General features: G+C 37.9%; 2 non-coding genes across 2 annotated transcripts; one reads left to right on the forward strand and one right to left on the reverse strand.

Moving 5' to 3' along the window:
- Window positions 1-3,196: 3,196 nt before the first annotated feature.
- Window positions 3,197-3,304, forward strand: LOC148550655 (small nucleolar RNA R71). The gene has a single exon (XR_015893689.1). It is a non-coding gene; the product is annotated as a small nucleolar RNA R71 (small nucleolar RNA).
- Window positions 3,305-9,994: 6,690 nt separating this feature from the next.
- LOC148550656 (small nucleolar RNA R71) lies at window positions 9,995-10,098 on the reverse strand. Its single transcript, XR_015893265.1, has one exon. It is a non-coding gene; the product is annotated as a small nucleolar RNA R71 (small nucleolar RNA).
- Window positions 10,099-11,659: the final 1,561 nt, after the last annotated feature.

Here is an 11,659-nt window from a genome sequence, read left to right on the forward strand (position 1 = left end):
TGAGTCAATTTTCCATTGAGCTCCTTCTACACATATGTCCATAAGGACTTGGTCCAACCTTTGATCAAAGTTGACTCTCCTTGTGTAGGGGCGTGCGTTCTCCTCCATGTTTGGCAAGTTGAACGCCAACCTCACATTTTCCGGACTAAAATCTAAGTATTTCCCCCGAACCATTGTAACATAGTTCTTTGGATCCGGGTTCTTACTTTGATCATGGTTCTTGGTGATCCATGCATTGGCATAGAACTCTTGAACCATTAGGATGCCGACTTGTTGGATGGGATTTGTTAGAACTTCCCAACCTCTTCTTTGAATTTCATGTCGGATCTCCGAATACTCATTTCTTTTGAGTTTGAAAGGGACCTCAGGGATCACCTTCTTCTTGGCCACAACATCATAGAAGTGGTCTTGATGGGCTTTGGAGATGAACCTTTCCATCTCCCATGACTCGGAGGTGGAAGCTTTTGTCTTCCCTTTTCCTTTTCTAGAGGATTCTCTGGTCTTAGGTGCCATCAATGGTAATGGAAAAACAAAAAGCTTATGCTTTTACCACACCAAACTTAGAATTTTGCTCGCCCTCGAGCAAGAGAAGAAATATTAGATGAAGAAGAAGAAGAAATAGAGGAGAGGGAGAAGGGGTTGTGTTTCGGCCAAGAAGAGAAGAGAGGGTTATGTTGTGTGAAAATGAGGAAGAATGGAGGGCTATATATAGGGAAGGGAGGGGGGTGAAGGTTCGGCCATTTAGGGTGGGTTTGGGTGGGAAATTGATTTTGAATTTTGAAGGTAGGTGGAGTTTAAAAGGTAGGTTTATGGGGAAGAGTGGATGGATGTGAGTGGTGAAGAGGTGATGGGGAAGAGAGATTGAGGTGATTGGTGAAGGGTTTTGGGGAAGAGTGTTTATGGGATTGTGTGAAAGAGGGGTGAGAAGAAGTGAGTGGAGGTAGGTGGGGATCCTGTGGGGTCCACAGATCCTGAGGTGATCCTGTGGGGTCAACAGATCCTGAGGTGTTCAAGGATTTACAACCTTGCACCAAAATAGGCATGTAAAATGCCCTTGCACACAACTCTGGGTGTTCAGCGCCAGGTTGGTGGCCATTTTGGGCGTTCAACGCCCATTTGTTGCCCATTTCTGGCGTTGAACGCCAGAACCATGCTTGTTCTGGGCGTTCAGCGCCAGCTCCTCTCCAGGGTGCAATTATGGCATTCAGCGCCCAGATGATGCCCATTTTGGGCGTTCAGCACCCAGATACTGCCCATTTTGGGCGTTCAGCGCCAGAACCATGCTCTGTACTGGTTGAACGCCAGGCAGATGCTTCCTCCAGGGTGTGATTTTTCTTCTGCTGTTTTTGATTCCGTTTTCAATTTTTATTTTTATTTTGTGACTCCACATGATCATGAACCTATAAAGACATAAAACTAAGAAAAATATAGTTAGATAAATAAAAATTGGGTTGCCTCCCAATAAGCGCTTCTTTAATGTCAATAGCTTGACAGTGGGCTCTCATGGAGCCTCACAGATGTGCAGAGCTTTGTTGAAACCTCCCAACACCAAACTTAGAGTTTGGATATGGGGGTTTGACACCAAACTTAGAGTTTGGTTGTGGCCTCCCAACACCAAACTTAGAGTTTGACTGTGGGGGCTTTGGTTGAATCTGCTTTGAGAGAAGCTTTTTCTGCTTCCTCTCCATGGATGCAGAGAGAGATCCTTGAGTTGTAAACACAAGGTTGTCCTCATTTATTTGAAGGATCAATTCTCCTCTGTCCACATCAATCACAGCTCTTGCTGTGGCTAGGAAAGGTCTTCCTAGGATGATGGATTCATCCTCTTCCTTTCCAGTATCCAGGACTATGAAATCAGCAGGGATGTAAAGGCCTTCAACCTTTACTAACACATCCTCTACTTGTCCATAAGCCTATTTTCTTGAATTATCTGTCATCTCTAATGAGATTCTAGCAGCTTGCACCTATAGATTCCCAGTTTCTCTATTACAGAGAGGGGCATGAGGTTTATTCCTGAACCAAGGTCACACAGAGCCTTAAAGATCATGGTGCCTATGGTACACGGTATTATGAACTTTCCAGGATCCTGTCTCTTCTGAGGCAATGTCAGTTGATCCAGATCACTTAGTTCATTGGTGAACAAGGGAGGTTCATCTTCCCAAGTTTCAATACCAAATAATTTGGCATTCAGCTTCATGATTGCACCAAGAAACTTGGTAGTTTGCTCTTCAGTAACATCCTCATTCTCTTCAGAAGAGGAATACTCATCAGAGCTCATGAAGGGCATAAGGAGGTTCAATGGAATCTCTATGGTCTCTAGATGAGCTTCAGAGTCCTTTGGTTCCTCAGAGGGAAGCTCCTTATTGATCACTAGACGTCCCAGGAGGTCTTCCTCCTTGGGATTCACGTCCTCTCCTTCCCTTACAGGTTCGGCCATGGTACTTATGTCAATGGCCTTGCACTCTCCTTTTGGGTTCTCTTCTGTATTGCTTGGGAGAGTACTAGGAGGGATTTCAGTGATCCTCTTACTCAGCTGGCCCACTTCTGCTTCCAAATTTCTAATGGAAGACCTTGTTTCATTCATGAAACTTACAGTGGCCTTGGACAGATCAGAGACTAAGTTTGCCAAATTAGAGGTATTTTGTTCAGAATTCTCTGTCTGTTGCTGAGTGGATGATGGAAAAGGCTTGCTATTGCTAAACCTGTTTCTTCCACCATTATTAAAGCCTTGTTGAGGCTTTTGATCCTTCCATGAGAAATTTGGATGATTTCTCCATGATGAGTTATAGGTGTTTCCATAAGGTTCACCTAAGTAATTCACCTCTGCTATTGCAGGGTTCTCAGGATCATAAGCTTCTTCTTCAGAAGATGCCTCTTGAGTACTGTTGGATGCAGCTTGCATTCCATTCAGAATCTGAGAAATCATATTGACTTGCTGAGTCAATATTTTGTTCTGAGCCAATATGGCATTCAGAGTATCAACTTCAAGAACTCCCTTCTTCATAGGCGTCCCATTACTCACAGGATTCCTCTCAGAAGTGTACATAAACTGGTTATTAGCAACCATGTCAATGAGTTCTTGAGCTTCTGCAGGCATTTTCTTTAGGTGAATGGATCCACCTGCAGAAGTATCCAATGACATCTTTGATATCTCAGATAAACCATCATAGAAGATATCCAGGATGGTCCATTCTGAAAGCATGTCAGAAGGACACTTTTTGGTCAGCTGCTTGTATCTTTCCCAAGCTTCATAGAGGGATTCACCTTCTTTCTGTCTGAAGGTTTGAACATCCACTCTAAGCTTGCTCAGCTTTTGAGGAGGAAAGAACTTGGCTAAGAAAGCCGTGACCAGCTTATCCCAAGAGTTCAGGCTGTCTCTGGGTTGAGAGTCCAACCAGATTCTAGCTCTGTCTCTTACAGCAAATGGGAAAAGCATGAGCCTGTAGACTTCAGGATTTACTCCATTAGTCTTAACAGTATCACAGATCTGCAAGAATTCAGTTAAGAACTGAAAAGGATCTTCAGATGGAAGTCCATGAAACTTGCAGTTCTGCTGCATTAGAGAAACTAGCTGAGGTTTCAGCTCAAAATTGTTTGCTCCAATGGTAGGAATGGAGATGCTTCTTCCATGTAAATTGGAATTTGGTGCAGTAAAGTCACCAAGCATTCTCCTTGCATTGTTGTTGGGTTCAGCTGCCATCTCCTTTACTTGTTCGAAATTTTCAATCAAGTTGTCTCTGGATTGTTGTAATTTAGCTTCTCTTAGTTTCCTCTTCAGAGTCCTTTCAGGTTCTGGATCAGCTTCAACAAGAATGCCTTTTTCCTTGTTCCTGCTCATAAGAAAGAGAAGAAAACAAGAAAAGAAGAGGAATCCTCTATGTCACAGTAAAGAGGTTCCTTATTGTTAGTAGAAGAAAAGAAGAAGAGAAAAATCTGAACTCAGAAAGAGAGAGAGAGAGGGTTCGGATTTTTGGTGGGTGAGGGAGAGATGTTAGTAGATGAATAAATAAATAGAATAAGATGAGAGAGGGAAAATTTTGAAAATAATTTTTGAAAAAGAGTTAGTGATTTTCGAAAATAATTTTTGAAAAAGGTTAGTAGTTTTTCGAAAATTCAATAAAAAAATAAAATAATTAGTTAATTAAAAAGAAATTTTTGAAAAAGGGTGAGATAGTTTTGAAAATTAGAGAGAGAGAAAGTTAGTTAGGTAGTTTTGAAAAAGATAAGAAACAAACAAAAAGTTAGTTAGTTAGTTGAAACAAATTTTGAAAATCAATTTTTGAAAAGATAAGAAGTTAGGAAGTTAGAAAAGATATTTTGAAATTAAATTTTTGAAAAAGATATGATGAGAAGATATTTTTGAAAAGAGATGATAGAAATTAGTTTTTTGAAAAAGATTTGATTTTTTAAAATCACAATTAATGACTTGATTCACAAGAAATCACAAGATATGATTCTAGAACTCAAAGTTTGAATCTTTCTTAACAAGCAAGTAACAAACTTGAAATTTTTGAATCAAAATATTAATTGTTATTGTTATTTTCGAAAATTTGATGTAAAATTAAGAAAAAGATTTTTGAAAAATATTTTTATAATTTTTGAAAATAACTAAAAAATGAAAAAGATTTTATTTTTGAAAAAGATTTTGAAAAAGATAAGATTTTTAAATTGAAAATTTGATTTGACTCATAAAAACAACTAGATTTTAAAAATTTTTGAAAAAGTCAAATCAAATTTTCGAATTTATGAGAGAGAAAAAGGGAAAGATATTTTTTTGATTTTTGAAATTTTTTTTTTATGAGAGAGAAAAACATGAAAATTATGCAATGCATGAATTTTTTAGATCAAAACAATGAATGCATGCAAGAATGCTATGAATGTCAAGATGAACACTAAGAACACTATGAAGATCATGATGAACATCAAGAACATATTTTTGAAAAATTTTTAATGCAAGGAAAACATGCAAGACACCAAACTTAGAATTCTTTAATGCTTAGACACTAAGAATTCAAGAATGCATATGAAAAACAAGAAAAGACACAAAACATGCAAATGCAAAGATCAAACAAGAAGACTTACCAAGAACAACTTGAAGATCATGAAGAACACTATGAATGCATGAATTTTTCGAAAAATGCAAGATGCACATGCAATTGACACCAAACTTATAATGTGACTCAAGACTCAAACAAGAAACACACAATATTTTTATTTTTATGATTTTATGATTTTTTTTTTGTATTTTTATTTTAAAATTTTTGAAAATCATTTTGAAAAAGAAAAATAAGGATTCCAAAATTTTTAATATGAATTCCAGGAATCTTATGCTCTTTAGACTAAAGCTCCAATCAAAGGGTCAGGCATGGCCTAATAGCCAGCCAAGCTTTAGTATGTAAATTACATCCATTGAGGTGATTAGTTGAAGACCAATCCCAAAGCAGTTTGGGTATGGCTTTACAGCCAGATAGGATTCAACATGTTTCATGAAACACTAGAATTCATTCTTAAAAACTCTAAAGAAAAAAATAATATTTTTGAAAACATTTTTTTTATTTTAAAAATTTTTTCGAAAACAAAGGAGAAATTTTTGAAAGATTTTTGAAAATTTTTTGAAAACAAAACAAAAAGAAAATTACCTAATCTGAGCAACAAGATGAACCGTCAGTTGTCCAAACTCAAACAATCCCCGGCAATGGCGCCAAAAACTTGGTGCGCAGAAATTGTGATTACACTTTGATTATGTAAAATTCATCGCTCTTTCTTTCCCTGGTAATGGCGCCAAAAACATGATGCCAATACCATGGTTCACAACTTCGCACAACTAACCAGCAAGTGCACTGGGTCGTCCAAGTAATACCTTACGTGAGTAAGGGTCGAATCCCACGGAGATTGTTGGTATGAAGCAAGCTATGGTCACCTTGTAAATCTCAGTCAGGCGGATATAAAATAGTAATGGGGTTTTCGAAAATAATTAATAAAATAGGGATAGAAATACTTATGTAAATCATTGGTGAGAATTTCAGATAAGCGAATAAAGATGCGTTCGTTCCTCTGAACCTTTGCTTTCCTGCTATCTTCATCCAGTCATTCTTACTCCTTTCCATGGCTGGCTTTATGTAATGCATAACCATTGTCAATGGCTACTTTCGGTCTTCTCTCGAGAAAATGATCCAAATGCCCTGTCACGGCACGGCTAATCGTCTGGAGGCATCACCCTTGTCAATGGTTACATCCTATCCTCTCAGTGAAAGTGGTCAACGCACCCTGTCACGGCACGGCTATTCATCTGTCGGTTCTCGATCATGCTGGAATAGGATTTACTATCCTTTTACGTCTGTCACTACGCCCAGCAATCGCGAGTTTGAAGCTCGTCACAGTCATTCAATCATTGAATCCTACTCGGAATACCACAGACAAGGTTTAGACTTTCCAGATTCTCTTGAATGCCGCCATCATTCTAGCTTACACCACGAAGATTCCGATTAAGAGATCTAAGAGATACTCATTCAATCTAATGTAGAACGGAAGTGGTTGTCAGGCACGTGTTCATAGGGAATGATGATGATTGTCACGTTCATCACATTCAGGTTGAAGTGCGAATGAATATCTTGGAAGCGAAATAAGATGAATTGAATAGAAAACAGCAGTACTTTCATTAGTCCTTGAGGAACAGTAGAGCTGTACACCTTAATCTATGGAGTGTAGAAACTCTACCGTTAAAATTACATAAGTGAGAGGTCCAGGCATGGCCGAGATGGCCAGCCCCCAAAACGTGATCACAGGATCAAAAATACAATCCAGGATGTCTAATACAATAGTAAAAAGTCCTATTTATAATAAACTAGCTACTAGGGTTTACAGAAGTAAGTAATTGATGGATAAATCCACTTCTGGGGCCCACTTGGTGTGTGCTTGGGCTGAGCTTGAGTGTTGCACGTGTAGAGGTCATTCTTGGAGTTGAACGCCAGTTTTTGTGCCATTTTGGGCGTTGAACTCCACTTTGCAGCTTGTTTCTGGCGCTGGACGCCAGAATTAGGCAGAGAGCTGGCGTTGAACGCCAGTTTGCGTCATCTAAACTTGGGCAAAGTATGGACTATTATACATTGCTGGAAATCCCTGGATGTCTACTTTCCAACGCAATTAGAAGCGCACCATTTCGAGTTCTGTAGCTCCAGAAAATCCACTTTGAGTGCAGGGAGGTCAGAATCCAACAGCATCAGCAGTCCTTCTTCAACCTCTGAATCTGATTTTTGCTCAAGTCCCTTAATTTCAGCCAGAAAATACCTGAAATCATAGAAAAACACACAAACTCATAGTAAAGTCCAGAAATGTGAATTTAACATAAAAACTAATAAAAACATCCCTAAAAGTAACTAGATCCCACTAAAAACGTACTAAAAACAATGTCAAAAAGCGTATAAATTATCCGCTCATCACCCAACATAAAGCTTGCCATGGAAAGGAGTATGAATTTTGGAAGAAGGCAATAGGAAAGCGGAGGTTCAGAAGGAACAAAGCATCTTCATACGCTTATCTGAAATTCCTACCAATGAATTACATAAGTATCTCTATCTTTATTTTATGTTTTATTCATATTTTAATTATCAATTCTCCATAACCATTTGAATCCGCCTGACTGAGATTTACAAGATGACCATAACTTGCTTCAAGCCGACAGTCTCCGTGGGATCGACCCTTACTCACATAAGGTTTATTACTTGGACGACCCAGTGCACTTGCTGGTTAGTTGTGCGGAGTTGTGACAAAGAGTTGAGATTACAATTGTGCGTACCAAGTTTTTGGCGCCATTGATGATCACAATTTTGTGCACCAAGTTTTTGGCGCCGTTGTCGGGGATTGTTCGAGTTTGGACAACTGACGGTTCTTCTTGTTGTTTAGATTAGGTAATTTTATTTTATGTTTAATCTTTTTACTTTTTATATTCGAAAAAAAATTTCAAAAATACAAAAATATTTCTTTTTTGTTCTTCAGAGTTTTTAAGAATGAATTCTAGAGTTTCGTGATGATTTGTTGAAGTCTGGCTGGCTGTAAAGCCATGTCTAATCTTTTGGACCGAGGTTTCAACTTATCATCACAAGAGCTTGATGATTTTTATCAATCTTGCTGTTGAAAGTAATGATCTGCTAAAGCTTGGCTGGCCATTGGCCATGTCTAGTGTTTTGGACCGAAGCTTTCACTGAAAGCTTGGCTGGCTAGTAAGCCATGTCTAATTCCTGGACCGAAGTTTTAGACTAATATTGCAATGATTCCTGAAATTCTCATTAAAAATTTTGAATCCCTTTATTTTCCTTTCCATATAATTTTCGAAAAATTACAAAAAAAAATTTATAAAATTTATAAAATCAAAAATATTTTATGTTTCTTGTTTGAGTCTAGTGTCTAATCTTAAGTTTGGTGTCAATTGCATTCTTCTTGCATTTTTCGAATATATGTAATATGTTCTTCATTGATCTTCAAGCTGTTCTTGATGATTCCATAGCTCTGATCTTTAATTTCTCTTATCTTGTCTCTTTTGTTGTTTCTCATATGCATTTTCAAATTGTTATGGTCCTTAGTATACAAACTTCTAAGTTTGGTGTCTTGCATGCATTGTTTATTTGATTTTAGTTGCATCCTTTTTATTATTGTGTCTCATCATTAAATATTCAAAAAAATTTTTCAAAATTGTGTCTTTTCAAGTCAATAACACAGAGAATTGAAGATTCAGAACATTCAGCAGAGGAATTACACAGAAAAAGCTGGGCGTTCAAAACGCCCAGTGAAGAAGGAAAACTGTCGTTTAAATATCCTGGCTGGGCGTTAAACGCCCAAAAGGTAGCATTTTGGGTGTTAAACGCTAGAATGGATGCCATTCTGGACGTTTAACGCCAGGAGGACACTAGAGGGAAGATTTTGTTTTTAATTCAAATCTTTTTCAAATTTTCATAATTTTTCAAAATCAAATTTTTTTCAAATCATATCTTTTCAAAATCAATTTCTTTTCAATATTTTTATTTATTACTTTTTTCGAAAATATTTGTTACAATTAATAATTTAATTCAAAATTTTATAGTTGTTACTTGCCTATTAAGAAAGGATCATATTTTAAATTCAAGAATCATATCTTTTAATTTCTTGTTAGTCAAGTAATCAACTTTAATTTTAAAACTTTCCTTTTTTTTTAATTCTCAATTCATATCTTTTCAATCATATCTTTTCAATCACATCTTTTTCAAAATTAAGTTTCAATCATATCTTTTTTATTTCTAATTTCAAAAGTTTTTTTCAAAAATCACTTAATTTCTTTCCCAATCTTGATTTTCGAAAATCATTAATCAAATTTTCAAATTTCTTTTTATTATTTCAAAATCTTTTTAATTTATTTTCGAAAATTCTTCCCCTCTTCTCACATCCTTCTATTTAATATTTTCTTCTCCTCTCTTTTCATATGAGCAGGAGCAAGGACAAAGGCATTCTTGTTGAAGCTGATCCTGAACCTGAAAGGACCTTGAAGAGAAAGCTAAGAGAAGCTAAAGTACAACTCTCTATAGAGGACCTAACAGAACTCTTCAAACAAGAAGAAGCAATGGCAGCCAAAAACAACAACAATGCCAACAATGCAAGGAAGGTGCTTGGTGACTTTACTGCACCTACTCCCGACTTCTATGGGAGAAGCATCTCAATCCCTGCCATTGGAGCAAACAACTTTGAGCTTAAGCCTCAATTAGTTTCTCTAATGCAACAGAATTGCAAGTTTCATGGACTTCCATTAGAAGATCCTCATCAGTTCTTAGCTAAATTCTTGTAAATCTGTGACACTGTCAAGACCAATGGGGTTGATCCCGAGGTCTATAGACTTATGCTTTTTCCCTTTGCTGTAAGAGACAGAGCTAGAACATGGTTGGATTCACAACCTAAAGAAAGCCTGAACTCTTGGGAAAAGCTAGTCAATGCCTTCTTGGCAAAGTTCTTTCCACCTCAAAAATTGAGCAAGCTTAGAGTGGAGGTCCAAACCTTCAGACAGAAGGAAGGTGAATGCCTCTATGAAGCTTGGGAAAGATACAAGCAATTGATCAGAAGGTGTCCTTCTGACATGCTCTCAGAATGGAGCATCATAGGTATCTTCTATGATGGTCTGTCTGAACTGTTCAAGATGTTATTGGACAGCTCTACAGGAGGATCTCTTCATCTGAAGAAGACGCCTGCAAAAGCTCAGGAACTCATTGAAATGGTTGCAAATAACCAATTCATGTATACTTCTGAAAGGAATCCTGTGAATAATGGGACAAGTCAGAAGAAAGGAGTTCTTGAGATTGATACTCTGAATGCCATATTGGCTCAGAACAAAATATAGACTCAACAAGTTAGTATGATTTCTCAGTGTCTATCTGGAATGCAAGTAGCAACAGTCAGTACCAAAGAAGCTTCATCTGAAGAAGAAGCTTATGATCTTGAGAACCCAGCAATGGAAGAGGTGAATTACATGGGAGAACCCTATGGAAACACCTATAATCTTTCATGGAGAAACCATCCAAACCTCTCCTGGAAGGATCAACAGAGGCCTCAACAAGGCTTCAACAACAATAATGGTGGAAGAAATAGGTTTAGCAATAGCAAGCCTTTTCCATCATCTTCTCAGCAACAGACAGAGAATTCTAAGCAGAGCCACTCTGACTTAGCAACTGTAGTCTCTGATCTAATCAAAACCACTCAAAGTTTCATGACTGAAACAAGGTCCTCCATTAGAAATTTGGAGGCACAAGTGGGTCATCTGAGCAAGAAAGTTACTGAACTCCCTCCTAGTACTCTTCCAAGCAATACAGAAGAGAATCCAAAAGGAGAGTGCAAGGCCATCAACATACCCCACACGGCCAAACCTGGAGAGAAGGAAGAGGCAGTGATCTCTACTGAGAAAGACCTCACTAGACGTCCACTAGCCTCCAAGGAGTTCCTCAATGAGGATCCATGGGAATCTGAGGCTCACACTGAGATCATAGAAATTCCATTGAATTTACTTTTGCCATTCATGAGCTCTGATGAGTATTCTTCCTCTAAAGAGGATGAAGATGTTACTGAAGAGCAAGTTGCTAAGTACCTTGGTGAAATAATGAAGTTAAATGCCAAGCTATTTGGTAATGAGACTTGGGAGGATGAACCCCCCCTTGCTCACCAAAGAACTGGATAACTTGACTAGGCAGAAATTACCTCTAAAGAGACAAGATCCTGGAAAGTTCTCAATACCTTGTACCATAGGCACCATGACCTTTGAGAAGGCTCTGTGTGACCTAGGGTCAAGCATAAACCTCATGCTCTTCTCTGTAATGGAGAAGCTAGGGATCATTGAGGTACAAGCTGCAAGAATTTCACTAGAGATGGCAAATAATTCAAGGAAACAGGCTTAAGGACTTGTAGAGGATGTCTTGGTAAAGGTTGAAGACCACTACATCCCTGCTGATTTTATAATCCTAGATACTGAGAAGTGTATAGATGAATCCATCATCCTTGGCAGACCCTTCCTAGCCACAGCAAAAGCTGTGATTGATGTTGACAGAGGAGAATTGATCTTTCAAGTGAATGAGGACTCCCTTGTGTTTAAAGCTCAAGGATCTCCTTCTTTAACCATGGAGAGGAAGCATGAAAAGCTTCTCTCAATACA

This window comes from Arachis ipaensis, chromosome B7 (genome assembly GCF_059453495.1).
Source record: "Arachis ipaensis isolate K30076 ecotype BB chromosome B7, ASM5945349v1, whole genome shotgun sequence".
Taxonomy (NCBI): Eukaryota; Viridiplantae; Streptophyta; class Magnoliopsida; order Fabales; family Fabaceae; genus Arachis; species Arachis ipaensis.